Here is a 21,710-nt window from a genome sequence, read left to right as displayed (position 1 = left end):
CACTATTTCCTCTGTGTTTTCTGAGTTGGCTCCTTCCAGTAGCTTTTCTATCTCCTCCAAGTCCTTGTTAACATCTCCATCCTCTCCAGAAGGTAGCAAAAACTTGCTTGAATCTTTTTCTTGCAAAATTTCAAGTTCTTTTTGTAGTATCTCATCATCCAAATGGATAAATGAGATCTCTTCTTTTCTTTCCTCTTCTTGCTTGGCTTCTGGTACGGCTCTAAATATTGCGGACTCGTCACCTACCCTCAACGTTAGTGTAGACTCACCTACATCAATTAAAGCACATGCGGTGTTTAAAAATGATCTCCCCAAAATAATTGGAATTTCGGGGTCTTCTTCCATGTCAACCACCACAAAGTCTATTGGAAATATGAACTTGTCGACTTTAATAAGAAGATCCTCGCAAACGCCTCGTGGATGAATTGTTGTCTTGTCCGCCAAATGGATCTTCATGTTTACTGGCCTTGGCTCCGGTAAATTCAACTTCTTAAAGAAAGAGAAAGGCATCAAATTGATGCATGCACCCGAGTCGGTCAATGCTTGAGTGACAAATGTATTTCCAAACTGGCACGGAATTATAATACTCCCCAGATCGCCCTTCTTTTTGGGTATCTCACTCAATATTATCTCCGCGACTTCAGCCAAGTCTTTCCTAGCAGCAAGGAGACCTTTTAGTAAGTTGAAGTACTTGGGTGTTGTGAGCATCGTTTCTACAAATGGCACATTGACTTGTAGGGCTTTAACATGCTTCATGAAGGTTCTATAGGCTTCAACTTTTTCCACAGGCATGGCTTTGATTGGGAATGGCAGAGGGGGATTATATGGCTTTAATGGGATGATAGTTTTGTCATTTACGCATGGACTCATCGAGTCCATTTGAGGGACTCGGCGAGTCTGGTCGGGTTTAGCTGGAGCCGACTCTTCTACCTTTTCTGTCTTCCTCTTGGAGATCCTCTGTGCATGTGTGAAAATTTCTTCATTGATGGAGGTCACTGCACTCACATTCTCCATTCTCGGATTGGCTTCGGTATTACTTGGAAGTTGACCCGGTCTTCTTTCGTTCACTTGGTGTGCAAGCTGTCCCAGCTGTTTCTCAATATTGAGAATGGATGTCTGCTGATTCCTTAGCATATTTCTGGTCTCGTGTATTGCAGCATCGTGATCATTGTGTCTTTTTTCGGACGCGACTATGAATCTAGTGAACAATTCTTCCAAATCGGCTTTCTTTTCTATCACCGGTTCTTCCTTTTGATAATATCCCCTCTCCTTTTGCTTGTATTTCTCCTCCTTAGCCTTCTTATATTCTTCGTATGGGAGCCATTCCTTCTTCGATTTCTGCCAATTTTCGTCGTATCGATCGCCACTTGAATAGAATACTTGAGCCTTTTTATTTCCATTCTCATCCAAATCACAATCTTTTGTGAGATGGGGCCCTCTAAAATTCTCACATCCTACCCGAATAGCATGGATTGTTTGATCCATTTTTGTCATCCTCCTATCAAGACTATCAAGCTTAGCTATCACCGCCGCCATGCTATCATTTGCCGAGTTCACTACCCCCTGACTTACTTCGTTTATTGGATTGTGGTATTCTTTAGAGTGCTTAGAGAATTCTTCAATTAACTCCTTGATTACTGGGGGCACCTTCTTCGTGAGCGGGCCTTGAGAAGTGAGCAATTGCCTTGTGGTGACATTGACTCCATCATATAAAATGGAGACCTCTTGTTGGCTATTAAGGTCATGGTGTGGGCAATTTCTACGCAAACTCTTGTACCTTTCCCAAGCTTCATAAAGATATTCTCTAGGTTGTTGCTCGAAGTTGGAAATGGCTTTCTTTAGCTTGTCTATTTTGGAGGGCGGGCAAAAGTGGTCTATGAACTCTTCTTTCATCTTGGCCCATGTAGTGACCGATCCGGGAGGAAGTGACTTTAGCCAATCCTTTGCAGCTCCTTTGAACGTGACTGGGAGCATGCGAAGAAGCTGGGTCTCACGGGGAACATTCGGTACATTGAAGTAGTCAGCCACATCATTCACTCCGTCCAAGTGCTTGTAGGCATCTTCGTGATCCTTCCCATAAAACGGAATTTCCTTGAGTTGAGCGAGAATACGGCCTTTTAGTTCGAAACTAGCGGTCGTAGGAATTGCGGGCTACACAAGTCCCGGGCCGGTGTCATCCCTCATCCTCTTCTTCCATTCCCCCATGGGGACTTCATCGATGTTAGCCATAGTGATAGCTGAATCGTCTTCAAACGCGGAGTCGTGCTCGTATGTGGGCTCTTCTTCTTCCTCGGTCTCGTACTCGATATCTTCTTGAATTGGGTCTTCGATTGTCAAAGAGGCACTGGATGCTTCGGATTTGCTGCTCCTCTTCTTGCTGAAAACGGACTTTAGGTTTTTGAGTGGTGAGTTCTTTGAAAAAGCGGATTCTCCAACAGCTTTGCCTTTGCTCCTCCTTAGTGCGGATTCCGGGTCTTCAAGAGGAGGGACCAGAGGTGTATCAGATCCTTGGGTCATGAAACAACTGTAAACAAAACAAAAAACGCGTAAAAGGAACAAAAATAAAAAAATATATATAAAGTTGTAACAGCGATGTACTCGCCGAGTCGGCACGAGTGCACTCGGCGAGTTCAAGGAAAAAAAAGAAAAAAATTCCTAGTTACTCTAAAAATGGAATTTTATTAAAACTAATTCTACTTACTGAATTACCTTTTAAATAACTTTGTGTAAGATAAATCCCACACAAAGGATCGATGAATTTGGAATTTAGTGTTAATTTCAGAACTGTTCCTTGGCAACGGCGCCAAAAACTTGATGTGTTAAAACTCACTTAGTTTTAAACCTACTTTTAATTGTAAAATAATACACAAAGGCAGTGAACCTATCAATTGTAGTATAGTTGGATAAGTAGGGTATCGAACACACGGAATGGCAAATTAAAACTAAAAACTAATTCTATCTAAATTAATTAATAAGAAGGGGGTTTCTCTAGTTTTACAAGACTAGAAACTTGCTAACTATTACTAATTTAAAAACTAGAAAACGAAGAATTAACTAGATTCAATAATTGGGAAGGAACTTCTATTTAGTTAAACTCAATTGATCCTATGGTTGATTTTAAGGTAATGGTGCAATGGATTAATTCTTTTGTCGGTTACCGATTCAAGTGATTAGATTCGCATTCACTACACTAATCCTTAGCAAATAAACTAACTTAAACAGTGGCCTGTTGTCTAATTTAATTAGATTTACTAGATTAATTATTCGGGTTAATTTAGACTTGCAATAGTTAACTAATTTAAATTTTTAATTAACTTCTTGTTGATGGTCATCACACAAGCTTGCACATGAATTTACTCAATTTTCTTATTAACTCTAGTTTCATATTCATTAATCCTAGACATATGGCAAAGTGATCACATAGCATATGAGGTTGATAATCAATAGATGTTCATGCTAATCAATTATCTTCCTATTAACAGAAAATTAATTATTATTCACACACAAGGTTATTTAGCAAGCTAAAATAACAAAAATCACCAATTTAGAATTAATCCTACCAATCAATCAAACCATAGTATCAATTTTGTATCCCCAAACAGAAGTCTAAAGGTTTTAGCTCACAATTGAAGTAAATAACAGCAAACAAACAGAGTCTAACTATTTAACCATAATGACGAAACAAAAGATTAAGTGGAATGATGAAATTTTGCCTTAATTCTCCTTCGGGATTGAATTCTAGCTTCTCTCGTCGTCTTCTAGGGTTTTTCTGCCTTCTGAATTGCAGCTAAGCTCTTCTGAATCGTTCCAGAATTCTCCCCCATCATTCTGTGGAGTTATCTTTATATATACGAATCGACTCGTCGAGTCAGGTGGCGACTCATCGAGTCCATCTCTCAGTCCCCGTATTGTGATAAGTCTCTGGGATCCCGAGTCTTTATCTTCTCGAATCTTCGCTTGGACTCGCCGAGTAGTCGACCCTACTCGCCGAGTAGGTGCTATTTTTAGTGTTTTTCTTCTTTGTTCCATTCTCGATCTCTCAACCGCTTCTCCTGCTTCCGAGCTTCATTTTTGGACTAAAAATATAATTCAAACACTTTTAAGTACCTTTTGTCCATAAAATGCAATAATTTAGCTAATAAACGAATAAAAATCTATACTTAATATGAACTAATTATGCACATATCAGTTGCCTTATTTGACATAAATTCCTTAGGGTTATTGTTGTTTGATGAAATTAATAAATTTATTGTTGGTTGATGAAATTAATAAATTTATTTATTGTGGGTTGAAAACCCTATATGCTCACTAGGATCCCAAGCCTGACCCACTCAGCTTTTAATATGACAGGCAGTGGACCCAGAGCATAATTTGGAGGTTGAAGATGGATTTTTGGATTATAGGTCAGTAGTTGTAAATAACTGTTGTAAGGCTTATAAATATTTTGATAAATTTTTATTATATTTTGTTTTATATTGGAACAAGACATTCCGATGTTTTGTTACATAATGAAAATATATTTCTTTAATAAATATTTTGATAAATTTCATTATATTTTGTTTTGGGAACAAATTTCGCAACATCTTTTGGAAAATTACTCTGATTTTATTTTAAAAGCATAAACCAAATCGGTCTGTTCTGGCCGAGAAATTTGAGTATGTCATAGTGTTCATGAGTATGGTTTACTCTAACTAGAAGAGCTGTCCTTTTAGATGTATTTAAGTTCTAGGAACCATAAAAATGTGATCTTGGTCCTTTTACCCCTTCCATTCAAGAGTTATGATGTCTTAATGGATTATTAAATTAGGGTTTTAGCTTTTGGACCCTATATCTATCCATGTAAAGTCATAAAGGTGGAAACTTTATGACTTAGAATGATGTTTTGGGTCTAGATCTGAATTTGGATGTAAAGTCGATAAGGAATAAGCACTTAATGAGAAGGGCTTGATTCAGACAAAGTATGTTGGGTGTACCAAGAGGTACGACGTGCATACTGGGTTAGAGTCCCATAGTTTGGGTTGATTTACGCCTACGCTCAGCGTAGTAACTGAGTATGCGGGTTGTACTGTCACACCCCAAAACCGGAACGGCGGAAACGTTCTGGGGTGGATGACGTCATGTCAAGTATCACAACACATGCATTACAGTAATCAAAGTACAACAACCATTGTATTAATAGTAATAGTTTTACATGGTTTGCATTACAATTCATCAAAGTAATACAAGTAGTTATATAGGTTCAGCTTAGCACTAAGCTATCTTCATCAACGGCTCCGGGAATGTACATGTCTAATGCTGACCTGAGAATACAAGTTATTTGAAAAGTGAGTATCAACATTTTTTACAAATGCTGGTGAGTTCATAAGTATTTAGTGTCATCTTTATTCAAATAACTTTAATAAAAGTGGTAGTTTTGGAGTATCCATTATATTAGAGTCCTTTCCAGAAAATCCGATATTTTCTTTAATAAAAGCAGTCTTCTACCAAGACTGGACGAAGTTATGTGGTAAAAAGTAGTTTTCCCTTAATCGCTATCATTATCAAAATACCGAATTCGATTATTAAAGAAAGAAAGAGAAATCAGGGAAAATAACATATGCCTCAGTAGTGAAGACTGCTGACTAAGGCAAAAGGAATCATAGACTACATGAGAGTACCGAATGAACGACACGCCTGGCTCAGTCTAACAAGGGAGACACAGAACCCAGACGGTACCAAATGAAAGGTACAAATAGCAAGGTCTAAAAACAGAGAATACAGACCCAGACGGTATCAAATGAAAGATACAACTAGTAAGGTCTAAAACAAAGAATACAGACCCCAAACAGTATCAAATGAAAGATACAGCTAGTAAGGTCTAAAACAGAGGATACAGACCCCAGACAGTATCAAATGAAAGATACAGCTAGCAAGGTCTAAAAACAGTGTGACTCTGAGATTGGGTTTCCAGCATATAGTGTAAAATACAGTGTAAAATATTGTTACCTTAAGGCCATGAATTATAAGGTAACCTGGGATACTCGTAACCATACTAACCGACACTAGAGTACTTGACACCCTGCAAGCGTCTAAAAAACATGACATTTGTCACCCCTTGGCTTGGTAGGCCATGGACTGTAGCTAGCAGTCAGGGTGCAGGGGTGTCAATCCCGTATAGATCTATACACACAATGTCCGCTCTCCCTACAGGAGACTCTGGTTACCACCTGGACGATGGAGAAGGCCATGTCCCGAAGATGCATCCCAAATAGTGGGTAGTGAATTTCCAATATAAGTGTGGGACTAACAGTAGAGACTCATAACTGAACTGACTAATGTAAACCTATACGTCTATGCTTGTATACATAACATAACATTAATGATCAAACGACCTTCAGACGGACATCCGATCCCACCAGACCACATCTCAACGAAGAAAAGGAAATAGGCGAACAAGCCTTCCTAAGTCCTTCAACCATTATCTATATGCAACTATACAAGCACAGGCATACATCTAACTACGTTTGAGTGTTTAACAAGTGGAAACATATCGTGAAGTATAACCGAATCGTGATGTATAAGCGAATCGTGAGGTATAACCGAATCGTGATGTATAAGCAAACAGTGTGGAATAACCGAATCGTGATGTATAAGCAAACAGTGTGGAATAACCGAATCGTGATGTATAAGCGAATCGTGAAGCAAAAGTGTCATCAAGTATACGTGTACCCCGAAGTGGAATCGTTAATAAGTATAAGTGAAACGGAAGCGAGATCAAGTATAAGTGAAGAAGAAGCGCATCACTAGGTAAAAGCATATCAAATAGGAGTTTAAACTAAGTAAACTAAGTAGAAGTAAAGCAGCGGTATCAAACAAGTGAGGGTATATAACATCAAAGAAAACTTTGATGAAGACTTGGGAAAAACCTTTATACTTAAGAAAATCGCAACTTAGTATTCTTTGGGAAAATAAGTTTGAAAACCTTTAGAAATCCTTTTGGGAAACTTTTCATAAACCAGTTTAAAATGAACTTTGATAAAACAGTATAAGTAAGAGTTTTGAACAAGTGACGACATTTTTGAAAACCATTTATAGTATCCTACTCGGTAAAACAGTTTATAGTGTGGTAAATCCTTGTGTATGCGGGTTATCAATCACATGTGATTGATATGATAACTGGCATGTTTAACTTGTATTCCCCCTATAAAACATGTAAAAACATTTAAAAGGTTCATTCAGGGTATGAACTCACGTTGTGTAAGTGGATCCGACGAAGGTGTCGGTTGGGTGCTCGGTGTCAAGTAAAGACTTGGACACACTTAGTGACCTATTTAACATATGATAAGATATGTTCACATACAATTAGTACATTTAATACTAATAAAACAAGTATACGCACTCTAAGGAGCGGAAAACACTTTAGTTAAGTGTTTGGGTGTCCCGGGTAACATTTAAGGGTGTGAATGGCTTAGGGATGGAGTTTGCCCTCCAAGAGTAAACTCTATACATAGTGTTTACAGCCCTGGGACAACTCCCCATGAGTTCACGGCTGTAAACTCATGGTGAGGGGTTCTAGGATGTTTAAAGGCCTTATATTGATCGTGGAATTTTGCTAGGTCCAAATCTAAAATGTTTGAGTGGGTTTAAGGCTTTTAAAGGGACCAAATGGGAGTTTACGGCCCATGAACCATCCCTATGGGAGTTCACGGCTGTGAACTCCTACCCCTTGACTTTATGGAAGTTTAAGGCCCTAGCTTCAATCCTAGTAATTTATAATGAAGTATAAGGCCATTTGGGGGGATTAAAACTACCATTTGACATGGTTTGGAGGTGTTTACGGCCTAGGCATGTGCTTGGGCCGTAAACTCCATTTCACCCCTCAAATATATGTGTTTAACTGTTCTAAACCTGAAATAGCAAGTCCCTAATTTATGTCTTAAGCCTAAGGGTGGTTTGGGAGTGTTTTAGACTTGATTCAACAAGTTTAGAGGGTGTTTACGGCCTATGCATGTGCTTGGGCCGTAAACCCTCTTTTATGTCCCAAAAATGATTGTTTTATGGTTCAAACACTTCTAGGCTAATTCCCCAATTGGTTTCTAAGCTTGAAGGGACATTTTTGGGTCATTTTGGCCTCATTTAAGGGGTTTACGGCCTAAGGAGGTTCTTAGGTCGTAAACTCCTCTTTAACAGCTTGTATGATCGATTTTTGAGCTATAACAACAAGCCATGATGTTTAGAATAAGTTAGGGTAAGGAGACTTACGCTTTGGAGGCAGAAATTCGCGGTTTTGAGGTAAAAACGAGCTTTATGAGAGAGAGTATAGAGAGAGAGTGGAAAGGGGGTAGAATGAAGTCCATTCCCCCTTATATATGGGTTGGAGTTGAAGCTCAGTGGTATTCTACCCAATACTGCCGTTAAACGGGGCTTTTGGTCGCACCTGATTTAGTGGTCGCAATAAAATTCACTTTTTCCAATTTAATATGGAAATTTAATTCACATGCTTTTACTTTATTTTTATTACAACGAATAACGACATAGAATATAAATAAATAAAACATTTATTTATTTTACGACCTCAAATTAACGGAACTTTTATAAAATGGAATATTCTGTTAACGGAAACGGGGTAATGTTACGGAATAAACTTTGGGTTGTCACATCATCCCCCCGTTAGAGGGAATTTCGTCCCGAAATTCAAGTCTAGGCAAGGAAGTAGGTGTGAATGACCGAGTAGAGGTAGGAGGGTACTTCCTATTTTGTTTGTCCTCGCATTCCCAAGTGAACTCTGGTCTGTGTTTGTCATTCCGACAACCTTCACCTACGGGATGTGGATTCCGTCTCGTGTAGTTAGTGAGTTCCGACTGGTGTATCTACGAGGTTAGGGTCCTCAATGATTTCTATCAAGATGAGTGGGATACGAAGAGTGACGTCGGGCAAGCACTTATCAAGTCTAAGAAGTGGATCGATCGAGTGTGAAACGTGTGGAATATCCGAAAGTAGTAGTGGTCTAATGAGGGTTGGACCAATCTCCGTAAGGAGTCTCGGATGGTCCTAAGCTCTCGGAAGGGCAGAGCTTTTTAGTACTTAGAAAACAATATACTTCTATGGCAAGATCATCACTGGCGTGATCGCCATTCCGAAGTTCCTAACGTTCTCTCTCATACCGGTAGTGTAGTCCTTCAAGTTGGTTCTTAGGAAGCTCGGGTTGTCTTTGGTTTTGCGTTTTCTGTCAATTGGCTTTTATAGGCTTTCTAGATCATCGGATGGGTTGTGTATCTATGGTATCTTTTTGCTGTATACTGGCTATCTCAATCTTGTGCAAAATGAACCTACACTAATGAATCTTGAGATATCCCTAACGGAAACCCTCAGGGTCAGGGAGATAGGGTTTCACTAGACGAGTGTTGGGCTATCTCTGGAGGTGGTTCTACTATTTATGCGTGAGATAGTATTCGTGGAACACCTGATAGTCTGATGAATCTCGTAAGACATGCTCTAATTTCCAAGGCGTTGGCTTATTCTAGTGCGGAGAGCGCATGCTCCTACATAACCCCTCGACTAACACCTAGGCTGGTGTCAGTTCTATAATCTCTTCAGGATTTGGGTCATGAGGCTTAACGCAACTTCTTTCGCACTTTGTTCAGGTATTCATGGCTGCGGAGGTTATCCTGTGGTTCTCGGTATTCTAGTGTACACTTCGGAGAATGAAGTCTATCGTTTATAGGGCGACGACGATTTCCTCCATGCGAGAGGGTGGAGGATCCTAGGCACTACTCGGCGGTAACAGGGTGGACGAAGTGCCTAAGTAGTGCAAGCATCTACTGCAACTACTCTTCCGAAGGTTCTGAGTTTTCTCGGTCTAGTTCCATTCTAGTGAGCATAGGGTTCATCACTCAGAATCTTAGTCTTCTCATCCACTCTTCGTAGAGTTTAATTTATTGCAGCTCTCGGATTTTTGGGATATTCGCTGCGATGCTTAATTCGGGGGATTAAGCATGAATGGATGGTCGTAGTCAATGTCCTTGACTCTTACGACTTGGATTTCTTTACCAACCGAGGGTGTTAGCTACTATGTTGGCTCAAGCGGAATGACAACAACTTTCGGATTTGTAGTCATTATAGTAGCTCAACCTGCAGTGGTTCTCTTGACTCCAGCTCCTATTTTATGGAATAGGATGAAGGGCTTTACTATGAGGTTCATGGTAGAGCTCTTACTCGGCTTAACCACTAATACTTGGTGTATGCAAGCCATATATAATTGAGGTCAGCAGGATGTTCAGTTGTGCGACTCCACCCTAGACCCATAACCCAACGAGGAACAGGGAGTAGGGAGGAAGCACACATCTTAAATCTTTTTGATCTCAACTATATACCACCTTTATGCATATACCTGGTTATAGTGGTCGATCCCATGAGTTCTATCCTCTGGGTTCACGAACCTGATGTGCGAGGTGTGAAGGGTATTTCTGGGGGATCTACGGAGTATGCTTCGGATGGTTATCATCTTCTGGAGTATCTTGCAGTGTCTTTCGCTTCAGTTTCCATCTGACTAAGAGGGGTCGGTCAACAGCGCGCGGTACCCTCCTCTGGGTACTTCGGAAAGCTTGAGATAAGAGGGACGACTGACGGATCGCATTAAGTTTGATTATTTGTATTATGTTTTAGGTTCAGAAGAACCTTATTTGCCGACAAGGCTCCGGAGAAAGTTCTTTTTACACAACCCTAGGGATTTACACATGGTTGCACTACGTCAAACCATGATCGATAGAGTTGTCGAAGTTGGCATACCTCGACATGATAAAAAATGAGGATTGATAGAGTCATGCGTCGAACAGGCACACAAGTTCTAGGCGTCTCGGGTTTTCGTCCTGTGTATCACTGTCGCGGATACTTGGACCGATAGAGTCGACGCGGAACTATAGAGGGTCCTGGGTGTTTCTGAGTAGAGTACCTTTTCATGAATGGATTCTCACGAGGCATTTCTATAATCGCCTAACATATACTAGTCATGTATAATTAAGGTGGGGAGGACTTTTGACTGAGCGACTCCGCACTAAATCCACAACCAAACAAGGAACAGGAAATGAGGCGGCATTCACTCACTTTAGGTCTATCCATCTTAACTATACATGGTCGTAACGTATATGTTTAGCCATTATAGATTCACCTGATGAGTTTTCAATTTTATAATAGTGCTGCGACTTTCGCCTTACTGGGGAAATATTTACATTTTGAATTAGTCTTTTAATGTTTTCGGTTTAGTTATCTGAGATCGAAAGACGTACCAAAAATCTACTGGGTTTCTTGATGCTTCTCCTTAAGCAGTAGAGTCAGACTCCTCCTGCATCTTTGTTGTTTCCTTCAGTTGAGCAGTCCCTTTTGAAGTGCCCAATCTCACCACATAGATGGCAAACTGGATTGGTCGTCACATTGGTGATTGATGCAATACACTCCACCGGGGTTCTGCATATGCGAGCAGTATGCCCCAACATGTGGCACCTAGCACAATAGAGCTCCCGACATACACCATGATGATGGTAGCTGCACATGCTGCAGTGGGGAAGGTTTCCTAGGTATGGTCTCCTAGACGTAGGGATGGAAGGGTTGGCAGGGAATTTGACCATCTCAGCTCGTTGCCCTTCGGAAGGTCCTTGAGTCGAGGTACTTCCCTCCTCGATCTTGATCTTTCTCTTCAGTGGATTTGAGTGAGGTTCTTGGGCGGCTGGGTATGCAGAGGTTGGTTGATGTTGTCCACTACTAGGATCGGAACATCCGATAGGGCTCTTAATAACATTGGCATTGTTAGCATTCAGTTGAGCCATGACAGCTGCTACGGCTGCTGAGACCGTAACATGGAAAGTAGCTTCATCGAATAGGAGAGTAGGTTTCTTGCTTGCGGACTGGTTACGCTTCTTTGGGGGCATGGTTTTCCTACACGGAAAGGAATACAAGATAATGAGAGACGATGACCAGCCTTGGACATATCTGTCCAGACTGTATTAGGCATAAATTTTCCCGTGCCTCGGATACTGGTTGTCTGAGTGTCGACCTACATCCTTATGATGTAGTCCTGGTGTACAAGGTAGGAGTATGAGTATCGGAAAGGCAATAAGATGCGAGTCTTTCCTACTAAGTTACCTTTATACTGGGAAAGGTTTCACTCTCCAACCTGGAGAGATTTGAGAACCGTTCGGAACGAAGACCGCAGGAAGAGAGGCTCATGAAGTCTTATGGCTAAACAACCTCAACAGAGGTGCGGGGATCCGCTCTAATCGTGTTACTGACAACGGGAAACGACGATTTACCTAACACATAGCGTGAGTAGTGTAACCACTAACTCACTAAATTGTATTATTTTATGGGTGTATTAGCGTGACGAACACGAGGAAAAGACACTTCTCGGGTTCCATGTACTGGCTCCCTTTGTCTTTCTCGTAACCTTGACCGGGACCGGCATTGGCTTCCTTTGGGTAATTACCTAGGGTTCTCTCCTCGTATGGACATATTGAATTTCTACTCTGCCTTACTCCCGAATTCGACTTCGGGTATCACCATTTTATGGTAGATGACTGGAAATCTTGGACACTTAGGCGAATTTCTTCACCGATGTCCTTAAAAGATATAGGCACTTGGTGAATTCAATAGTCTCGACCCAGTTTATTTATTTCCGAACAAGAAATCTTCTCAATGAACCGCTTCTGGGTCTGAATCACCTCTTCTGCCGAGTACTGAAGTGGATAGGGTTTTCTACAGGGTTTGTGCGAGAATGGAAATGTCTAAAGAATCCTAAGAGATTATTAACATTTCACTGTGTGATCCATATCGAGTCCTGCTACAATTACATAGGGTATACAAATCATATATAGCTTAGATCCGATAGGCCTTCAAATATTTGATACTACTCTAGATGCACATCCCAACGAGGAAAAGGAAATAGGGCGAAACCACACATTCTTAGCCTATGGGATCCTTATTATATATAACCTTGGGAGTATACTCTCTGTAATTATTGTTTGATATAGTGTCTAAGTCCATAACTATATTTGGTATGTACTTGACCCGACCCGGCATGGTCCATTTGGGTTGCACTTCACCCGAACAATTTATGGATAATATTTGAGAATAGTACAAGTTATGATTTATTAATATATTATAAGTTCTAATATATTAATATAAGATCATGTTATTTAATTTGTAGTGATCTATAATTAATCTAGGATTAATTTAGTGATCAAAGATATTACTAATTAAATATGGGCTTCTATATTTATATAGTGTGGGCTTATGCTTATTTGGAATGGGCTAGGCTTGGATGGAGAAGTCCATGGATACTCCATGGAGCTTTAACCCATGGATCTCATGGAAATGAAGAGACATGGGTATTAGGGTTTACATGGATGTAACCCTAATCCACCACACTATATAAAGGAGGCTTTGGCTCTTGAAATCACACTAGTTGACACATGTTGAGGTGAGGGCCGATTTCAAGAGAAGTGTGACTATTCTCTCAAAGTTCCAAGTTTGTGGTGATTTGTGACTTACATTTGAGGCATCCACATTATTGGTGCTAGGCTCTAAAACTCCAAGGAATCAACTACAACTACAAGGTAAGTGTTTCTACTAGCTTTATTTGATTCAAGTTCCCCATGCCATGCTAGTTAGGATATAAGCCTTGGAAAAATAATTATTTGCATGTATCTTAGACAAACATAGATCCAAGGTTTATTAGGGTTGCATGTACACTTAGGAAGTGTTAGAATGCTGAAAACCCATCAGTGGTATTAGAGCCTAGGCTTGTTTGTTTGTTATTTGTGCTTAAAAGTTGAAGAAAGTCGAAAAACTTGCTGTCTGACTGCTGGACTCGGCGAGTCCATGGGGGGACTCGTCGAGTTCACTTGAATCTTCAACCTACTCGGCGAGTAGGTTCATGTACTCGGCGAGTAGGGTCGACAGAGTGCAGATTTTCGACTTGAGTTGCTGGAAATGGATTAGAAACATTACCCTAAACTGTATTGGTACTTGAAAACTTGTTTTAGATGGTGTAATGTCTTGCTAATTCATTTACAACAACTAGTTATCAAAATTACAAAGTTTTAAGTGTAGTTTTGATTCATGAAAATGCTTATGTTCATGTTCTTGTTCTTATGATGTTTAGATGATCATAGGAATTATTTGTAACCAATGTGGTAGTTTAATTCTTGATCATAATGTGTTTTAATGGAGTCCATAACTTGTCCTCAAGTTATGGAAAACCAAAAGTCACTTGAGTTAAAAAACCATTAAAAGAACACAAGAGTTAGAAAAATGAAGAGTCTTCATTTTATTACTCTATTAAACTCATAAGTTACAAAAAATGAAAAGTTTTGAAAGTTTACAAAACTTGCCCTCAAGTTTTGGAACAAGTAAAGTTAAGTTAAAACTTTAGTTCCAACCCTTAGAATTTTAAAAGTTAAAATTCAACCCTTATACTTATATTATTATGATTTAATAATTATATATATATGTATAAGAACAAAGTCGGCTTACCGCTAGTAAGCCTCATTCACGAAGCCGGTCTATAAGGTGGGTATAAGGTTGTTGCCTATAAAATGGTGACTTAATGGGTGTCCATTCTCACCCACCGCTTGCTTGATCGGTGGAGGGTCGTTAGCCGAACGGGTAAGACAAGGACTTATAAATTCTCATTAAAAGTATGATGAATATTATAAAGTAACTAAATGTTTTATTAAAATCCCAATCTTAGTTACTTTAGGAAAAATGTGAATAAGGTGCTAATCCATGAAATTACACTTTACACTTTGTTTAAGTCGTTGGTGGAGCGTGTGTGGTTAACCGGCACACTAACTTGGACTTAACAAGGTAGGTAAAGGGTGACTTAAATGTTTATTATAGTATCAATGGATCGTGTGTGGTTTACCGGCACATCGATTGAGTGGTAAACTTTAAAGGGTACCAAGTGATTTGCATGGTTACTTCACACCTCGTTTTGTGATCCTCGGTATCCCAGTCACAAAACTTGGAGGGCACACTCGAGATTGAAACATGCCTTTGAAAAGTTCATTGAATCTCAAAGAATCTAGGAATTTCTAAGAACCAATCAAAAAAACCTAATATTTAATATTTCGTTTTTCGTGGTGGAAATTGGTGAATCGTCATTCACCTACCTTTCAAATGTGTTATAGCTTGGATTACGACATACCTCTTCCAAGTTATAATATATTGTGATTTGATCCTAGCCTTAATATTACATTTGGGTGTTTTATTAAGGACTCTCCTAATATCTAAACAAATCTTGTCCTCTTCTTTCAGATGTCTTCAAACAATGCTGGCTCTAACCCTAACAGCTCCTTTACCCTTATGAACTTGTGTGGGAAAGTCACCTTTGATGGATCCAACTTCAATGAGTGGATTAGAAACATCAGGATGATTACCCGCTACGAGGACAAAGAATATGTCCTTGACAAGGAGCTTAAGGAGATTGATGAGACCACTGCAACTCCTCGGGAGATCGCTGACTTCCAGGCACATGAAAGGGATGCTACGAAAGTAGCTTGCATCATGATGGCCACGATGACAGCGGAACTCCAAAAGTCTTATGAGGATTTCTACCCTTATGAAATGCACCAAGATTTGATGGAAAGATACCATCAAAGTGCAAGACAAGAGAGGTATGAAATCATTTGCTCCATGATAACAACCATGATGAAGGACGGGGAATCCGTCACGAGCCACATGCAGAAAATGCAAAGGTATGTGGATCGTTTGCTGAAGCTTAATGTGAACTTCCCTGAGGATCTTGCAATAGATATCATTTTGGACTCCTTACCATCGTGCTATGATCAATTCCGCATGACATATCACATGAATAAGGAAGAGGTCACACTCAACAAACTTCAGGGACTTCTCAAGACCGCAGAAACAGGTCTTAAGGGGAAGTCGGTTGTTAACACTCCTACTCAAAACTCTACTCCGGTTTTGGCAATCGGGAAAAGTCGAGGGAAGAAGAGAAAGAGCTCTTCTAAGGGTACCAAGGCTCGGACCCTTGATGGCTCTTCTTCAAGTGGAACCAAGAAAGGTTTCATCACTCCTTCTTCTGACCCAAAAGAGGCTGAATGCTTCTATTGCCATGAAAAATCACATTGGAAGCGGAACTGCCCAAAATACCAGCAAGATGTGAAGGATGGGAAAGTTAAACCCAACCATGCAGGTATTTACACTATCATTTCTAATAACTCACCCCATTCTAAATCTTGGGTCCTTGATACCGGGTGTGGTATTCATATTTGCTGTGACTTGCAGGGACTAAGAACAAGTGAGAATGTGGAGCAAGGAAGAATAAACTTGATCATGGGGAATAGGAAAGCTTTACCTGTTACCAAGATTGGAGTTTATACTTTATCGCTAAGTAGTGGGTTTAATTTAGATTTGAATAAATGTTGTTACTCTCCAGGAATGGCAAGAAATATTATTTCCTTTCATGCTTTGTACAAACAAGGGTTTACCTTTTCATTTAATAATGAAGTTGGTTCTATTGATGCTTTCTTTAATAATGTTCTTTATTTTAAAGCATTACCTTGTGATGGTGTGTATGAAGCTGTATCTGTTGTAGATAACTTAGGAAATAATGTTTTTTGTATTGATTCTATGAATAATAATAACTTGGATAAAGCATCATTATGGCATTGTCGTCTTGGACATATAAGCAAGAAACGCATAGGCCAACTCCAAAAGGATGGAGTCTTGGATTCATTTGACCTAAAGTCAGATGATAGTTGCGAATCATGCTTACTTGGAAAAATGACAAAGTCACCCTTCACAGGTTCGTGTGAGAGGGGTGAAGGTTTGTTGGACCTTATACACACGGATGTGTGTGGACCATTCAAACATGCCACAAGGGATGCTAATCGTTATTATTTGACTTTTACTGATGATTATAGTAGATATGGATATGTCTACTTGATCAAGCATAAGTCAGAGACTTTCGAAAGGTTTAAGGAATTTAAACAGGAAGTCGAGAATCAATTGGGCAGGAACATTAAGATGCTTCGATCCAATCGTGGTGGTGAGTATCTTAGTTCAGAGTTCCTTGACTATCTAAGGGAATGTGGGATAGTCTCATAATTGACACCTCCCAGGACACCACAGTTGAATGGTGTGGCTGAGAGGCGTAATCGAACCTTGTTAGATATGGTTCGTTCCATGATGAGTCGAGCTTCGCTACCAATCTCATTCTGGGGGTATGCCTTAGAGACTGCCGCCCATATCCTTAATCTTGTCCCTACAAAGAAAGTTGCCAAAACTCCTCACGAGATGTGGACTGGCAAAGTACCTAAGCTAGACCACATCAAGATTTGGGGTTGTGAGGCTTTCGTGAGACGCGAGACTCATGATAAGCTCGAACCCCGAAGCGAGAAGTGTATTTTCATCGGCTACCCACAACAGTCCTTTGGTTACCTCTTCTACAGACCTAGTGAAAATGTGGTCTTTGTAGCTAGGAGGGCTTTCTTTAGAGAAAGAGAGTTCATAAGCCAAGGAAACAGTGGGAGGCAAGTTGATCTTGAAGAAATTCAGGAGTCAAGCGGTGAAGGAACTTCGAACATTAGCCCTCAACTTGAGGAGGAAACTCCTGTTGAGCCAATTGACATGTCTGTACCTCTGAGGCATTCCACAAGGGTTAGGAATGCTCCTGAGCATTACTATGGATTCCATATTACTGCAGAAGGAGATACACTTATCAGTGATGAGACACTGATAGGTCTGGATGAACCTAACAGTTATGCGGAAGCCATGGCAGGCCCTGAGTCAGCCAAGTGGAAAGAGGCAATGGACAGTGAAATACAGTCCATGTATGACAATCAAGTTTGGAACTTGGTTGAGAATGTACCAGGTCGTAAGACAGTAGGGTGCAAATGGGTCTTCAAGAAGAAGACCGACATGGATGGTAAGGTACACACTTATAAGGCGAGACTGGTTGCAAAGGGCTTCTCTCAAATTCCTGGAGTGGACTATGATGAGACCTTTTCTCCAGTAGCCAAGATTAAGTCTATTCGGGTTCTGTTAGCCATAGCTGCATTTCATGACTATGAAATATGGCAAATGGATGTCAAAACCGCTTTCCTTAATGGAAAGTTGGCTGAAGATGTTTACATGAGTCAGCCAGAGGGTTTTGTCAGCAACGAGTACCCTAATAGAGTGTGTAAGCTCGAGAAATCCATTTATGGATTGAAACAGGCACCTCGCAGGTGGAATCTTTGCTTTGATGAAAAAGTCAAGGAATTTGGCTTTTCGAGGAGTGAAGATGAATCTTGCGTCTATATCAAGGCTAGTGGGAGCATAGTCAGTTTTTTGGTACTGTATGTGGATGACATACTACTCATAGGAAATGACATCCCAACCCTGCAGGAAGTAAAGTCCTGGCTTGGGAAGTGTTTCGCTATGAAGGACCTTGGTGAAGCTGCCTATATCCTAGGGATAAAGATTTTGAGAAACAGGAGTAAAAGGCTAATTGGACTCAGCCAAAGTACATACTAGGACAAAGTGTTGAAAAGATTCAACATGCATAACTCCAAGAAAGGTGAGTTACCCATTCAGTGTAACGCCAGATTGAGTAAGACACAAAGCCCTAGTAGTGAGGCTGAGATAGCAGAAATGAGTCGATTTCCTTATGCTTCAGCTGTAGGATCGATCATGTATGCCATGACGTGTACTCGACCTGATGTAGCCTTTGCTTTGAGCATGGTTAGCAGGTATCAGGCGAACCCTGGCAAGGAACACTGGACCGCGGTAAAGAATATCCTCAAGTACCTGCGAAGGACTAAGGACTGGGTCCTTACCTTCGGTGGGAGTGATGACTTGAGAGTTGTAGGGTATAGTGATGCTAGCTTCCAGACTGATAGGGATAATTTCCGCTCTCAGTCAGGCTGGGTCTTTACCCTAAACGGAGGAGCAATTTCTTGGAAGAGTTCCAAGCAGGAGACAGTGGCTGATTCTACTTGTGAATCAGAGTATATGGCTAAAGAACTTCATTGGAGACCTTGGAGTTGTACCAGCTATAAAAGAGCCAATGGAGATTTTCTGTGACAGCAATAGTGCGGTTGCCTTAGCCAAGGAACCAAGGGATCACGGGAGATCCAGACACATCGACAGAAAATACCATTTTATCAGACATCGAATTGAAGAAGGACTCCTCATGGCGAAGAGGGTATCATCAGATGAGAACCCGGCGGATCCCCTCACGAAGGGACTGAGTAGGGTTAAGCATCTCCAGCATGCTCGGAGCATAGGGCTGAAGGATGATATAAGTTTTAGTAGTTAGATAACCCAGAAATTTGTAAAGTGTAATTAACATTTGATGATGAATAAAAGGTGTTTTATTTATGAGTAAAGTGTTGCTATCTCTTGTCGATCTTTTACTATATTTCTTTTGCATGTTTTGACTTCCAGAATAATTATGTTTGGTATATCATATTATTCAAACCTCCACAGTCGGTCATATGTCGGAAGTAGGTATGAATCAAGACTGTCATGATTGGTTGCAGAGGTCTAAGGTGTTGGACATGGCTACAACAATCATGAGTGCTCATAAGTTCTGAGCATTGGACTCAACCCACGCTCACTGGAATCACTTCATGGAATTTTATCTCGAGTGATCGTGAGACGGTAATATCATATAAGTCTTCAAACCTAGAGATATGATTTGTTACTTACGAGTTGGTTATGCATTGATTGTACGTAAACGCATTGGTAACTCGATGTTATAAAACGTGCTTTTGTGTGTAATTCAATGAGTGGTAGAACAAACATATGAGTCGAAGTTTATCTGTTCCTTCTTGGATTAGAAGCTGATATCTTGGCCCCTCGATGATTTTGTTTTGACCTATGTACCGGGCCCGGTCAGAACTAAATTGATGTGTTCAGTTGAGTTCTATGTCAAACAAATCAGAAATCAGGAAACAAATGATGGACAATAAGCAAGACAATGTTCCATGTGTTTGTCCGGCTGATATCTAGAACAGAGGATTATATGATCACTTATCTAAATGGCGCGTTCTAGTTCAACAGAGTTTAAAGAGCTACGATTGCTGATCGGTTCCTGAAGTTATACTTGCAAATATAGTTACTAGACTTATCCAAGTGGGAGACTGTTTGATATAGTGTCTAAGTCCATAACTATATTTGGTATGTACTTGACCAGACCCGGCATGGTCCATTTGGGTTGCACTTCACCCGAACAATTTATGGATAATATTTGAGAACATTACAAGTTATGATTTATTAATATATTATAAGTTCTAATATATTAATATAAGATCATGTTATTTAATTAGTAGTGATCTATAATTAATCTAGGATTAATTTAGTGATCAAAGATATTACTAATTAAATATGGGCTTCTATATTTATATAGTGTGGGCTTATGCTTATTTGGAATGGGCTAGGCTTGGATGGAGAAGTCCATGGATACTCCATGGAGCTTTAACCCATGGATCTCATGGAAATGAAGAGACATGGGTATTAGGGTTTACATGGATGTAACCCTAATCCACCACACTATATAAAGGAGGCTTTGGCTCTTGAAATCACACTAGTTGACACATGTTGAGGTGAGGGCCGATTTCAAGAGAAGTGTGACTATTCTCTCAAAGTTCCAAGTTTGTGGTGATTTGTGACTTACATTTGAGGCATCCACATTATTGGTGCTAGGCTCTAAAACTCCAAGGAATCAACTACAACTACAAGGTAAGTGTTTCTACTAGCTTTATTTGATTCAAGTTCCCCATGCCATGCTAGTTAGGATATAAGCCTTGGAAAAATAATTATTTGCATGTATCTTAGATAAACATAGATCCAAGGTTTATTAGGGTTGCATGTACACTTAGGAAGTGTTAGAATGCTCAAAACCCATCAATTATAGGTATATCAATAAGGATCTTTTTAGTTCTTCACACAAGGATCCTAAAATACCCCTATGGTATTTTAATTTCTTGTTTGTGTTCTTATCTTCTGGATATGGTTCTGGGATTAGAGTGAGTCTTTTAGTATTCCAAAATACTCCTATAGTATTTTAACTTTATGTTTGGCTCTAACATTCCTAGTTGGTAAGTTTCAGACCTGTTGCAACACCACTATCACTCCCAAGCACACGTTCATCGCATCTTGAATAAATGTAGTTGATCAGGTTACATTTATTCCAGCTTACGATTACATAACTGCCCAGGTTTGACGGTAATGCTCAACATCCGAAGACTTTTATTATTGTTCTTCTTGTGATACTTGTGTTCGAGTGGTTAGATTCTGGATGTTCTTATACTTTGGTAAAATATAGTTATATTTTAAAGTATAATTCTTGGTCAGAGTGTTTTATCCCTATGTATTTATAGGTTGTATATCTTTTATGAATTGATATACTTAGCTCACTATAAACAATGCTCTGATACCAATCTGTCACACCCCAAAACCGGAACGGCGGAAACGTTCTGGGGTGGATGACGTAATGTCAAGTATCACAACACATGCATTATAGTAATAATAGTACAACAACCATTGCATTAATAGTAATAGTTTTACATGGTTTGCATTACAATTCATCAAAGTAATACAAGTAGTTATATAGGTTCAGCTTAGCACTAAGCTATCTTCATCAACGGCTCCGGGAATGTACCTGTCTAATGCTGACCTGAGAATACAAGTTATTTGAAAAGCGAGTATTAGCATTTTTTACAAATGCTGGT

General features: G+C 39.9%; 1 non-coding gene across 1 annotated transcript; it reads left to right on the top strand.

Annotated features, from left to right (window-relative positions):
* Positions 1-1,738: 1,738 nt before the first annotated feature.
* On the top strand, positions 1,739-1,845 carry LOC145071638 (small nucleolar RNA R71). Its single transcript, XR_013690645.1, has one exon. It is a non-coding gene; the product is annotated as a small nucleolar RNA R71 (small nucleolar RNA).
* Positions 1,846-21,710: the final 19,865 nt, after the last annotated feature.

Source organism: Lactuca serriola, chromosome 8 (assembly GCF_051521515.1).
Source record: "Lactuca serriola cultivar US96UC23 chromosome 8, Lser_US96UC23_V15, whole genome shotgun sequence".
NCBI classification, from domain to species: Eukaryota; Viridiplantae; Streptophyta; class Magnoliopsida; order Asterales; family Asteraceae; genus Lactuca; species Lactuca serriola.
The sequence above is the reverse complement of the archived record's forward strand: the minus strand, read 5'-3'. Positions and strand labels throughout refer to the sequence as shown.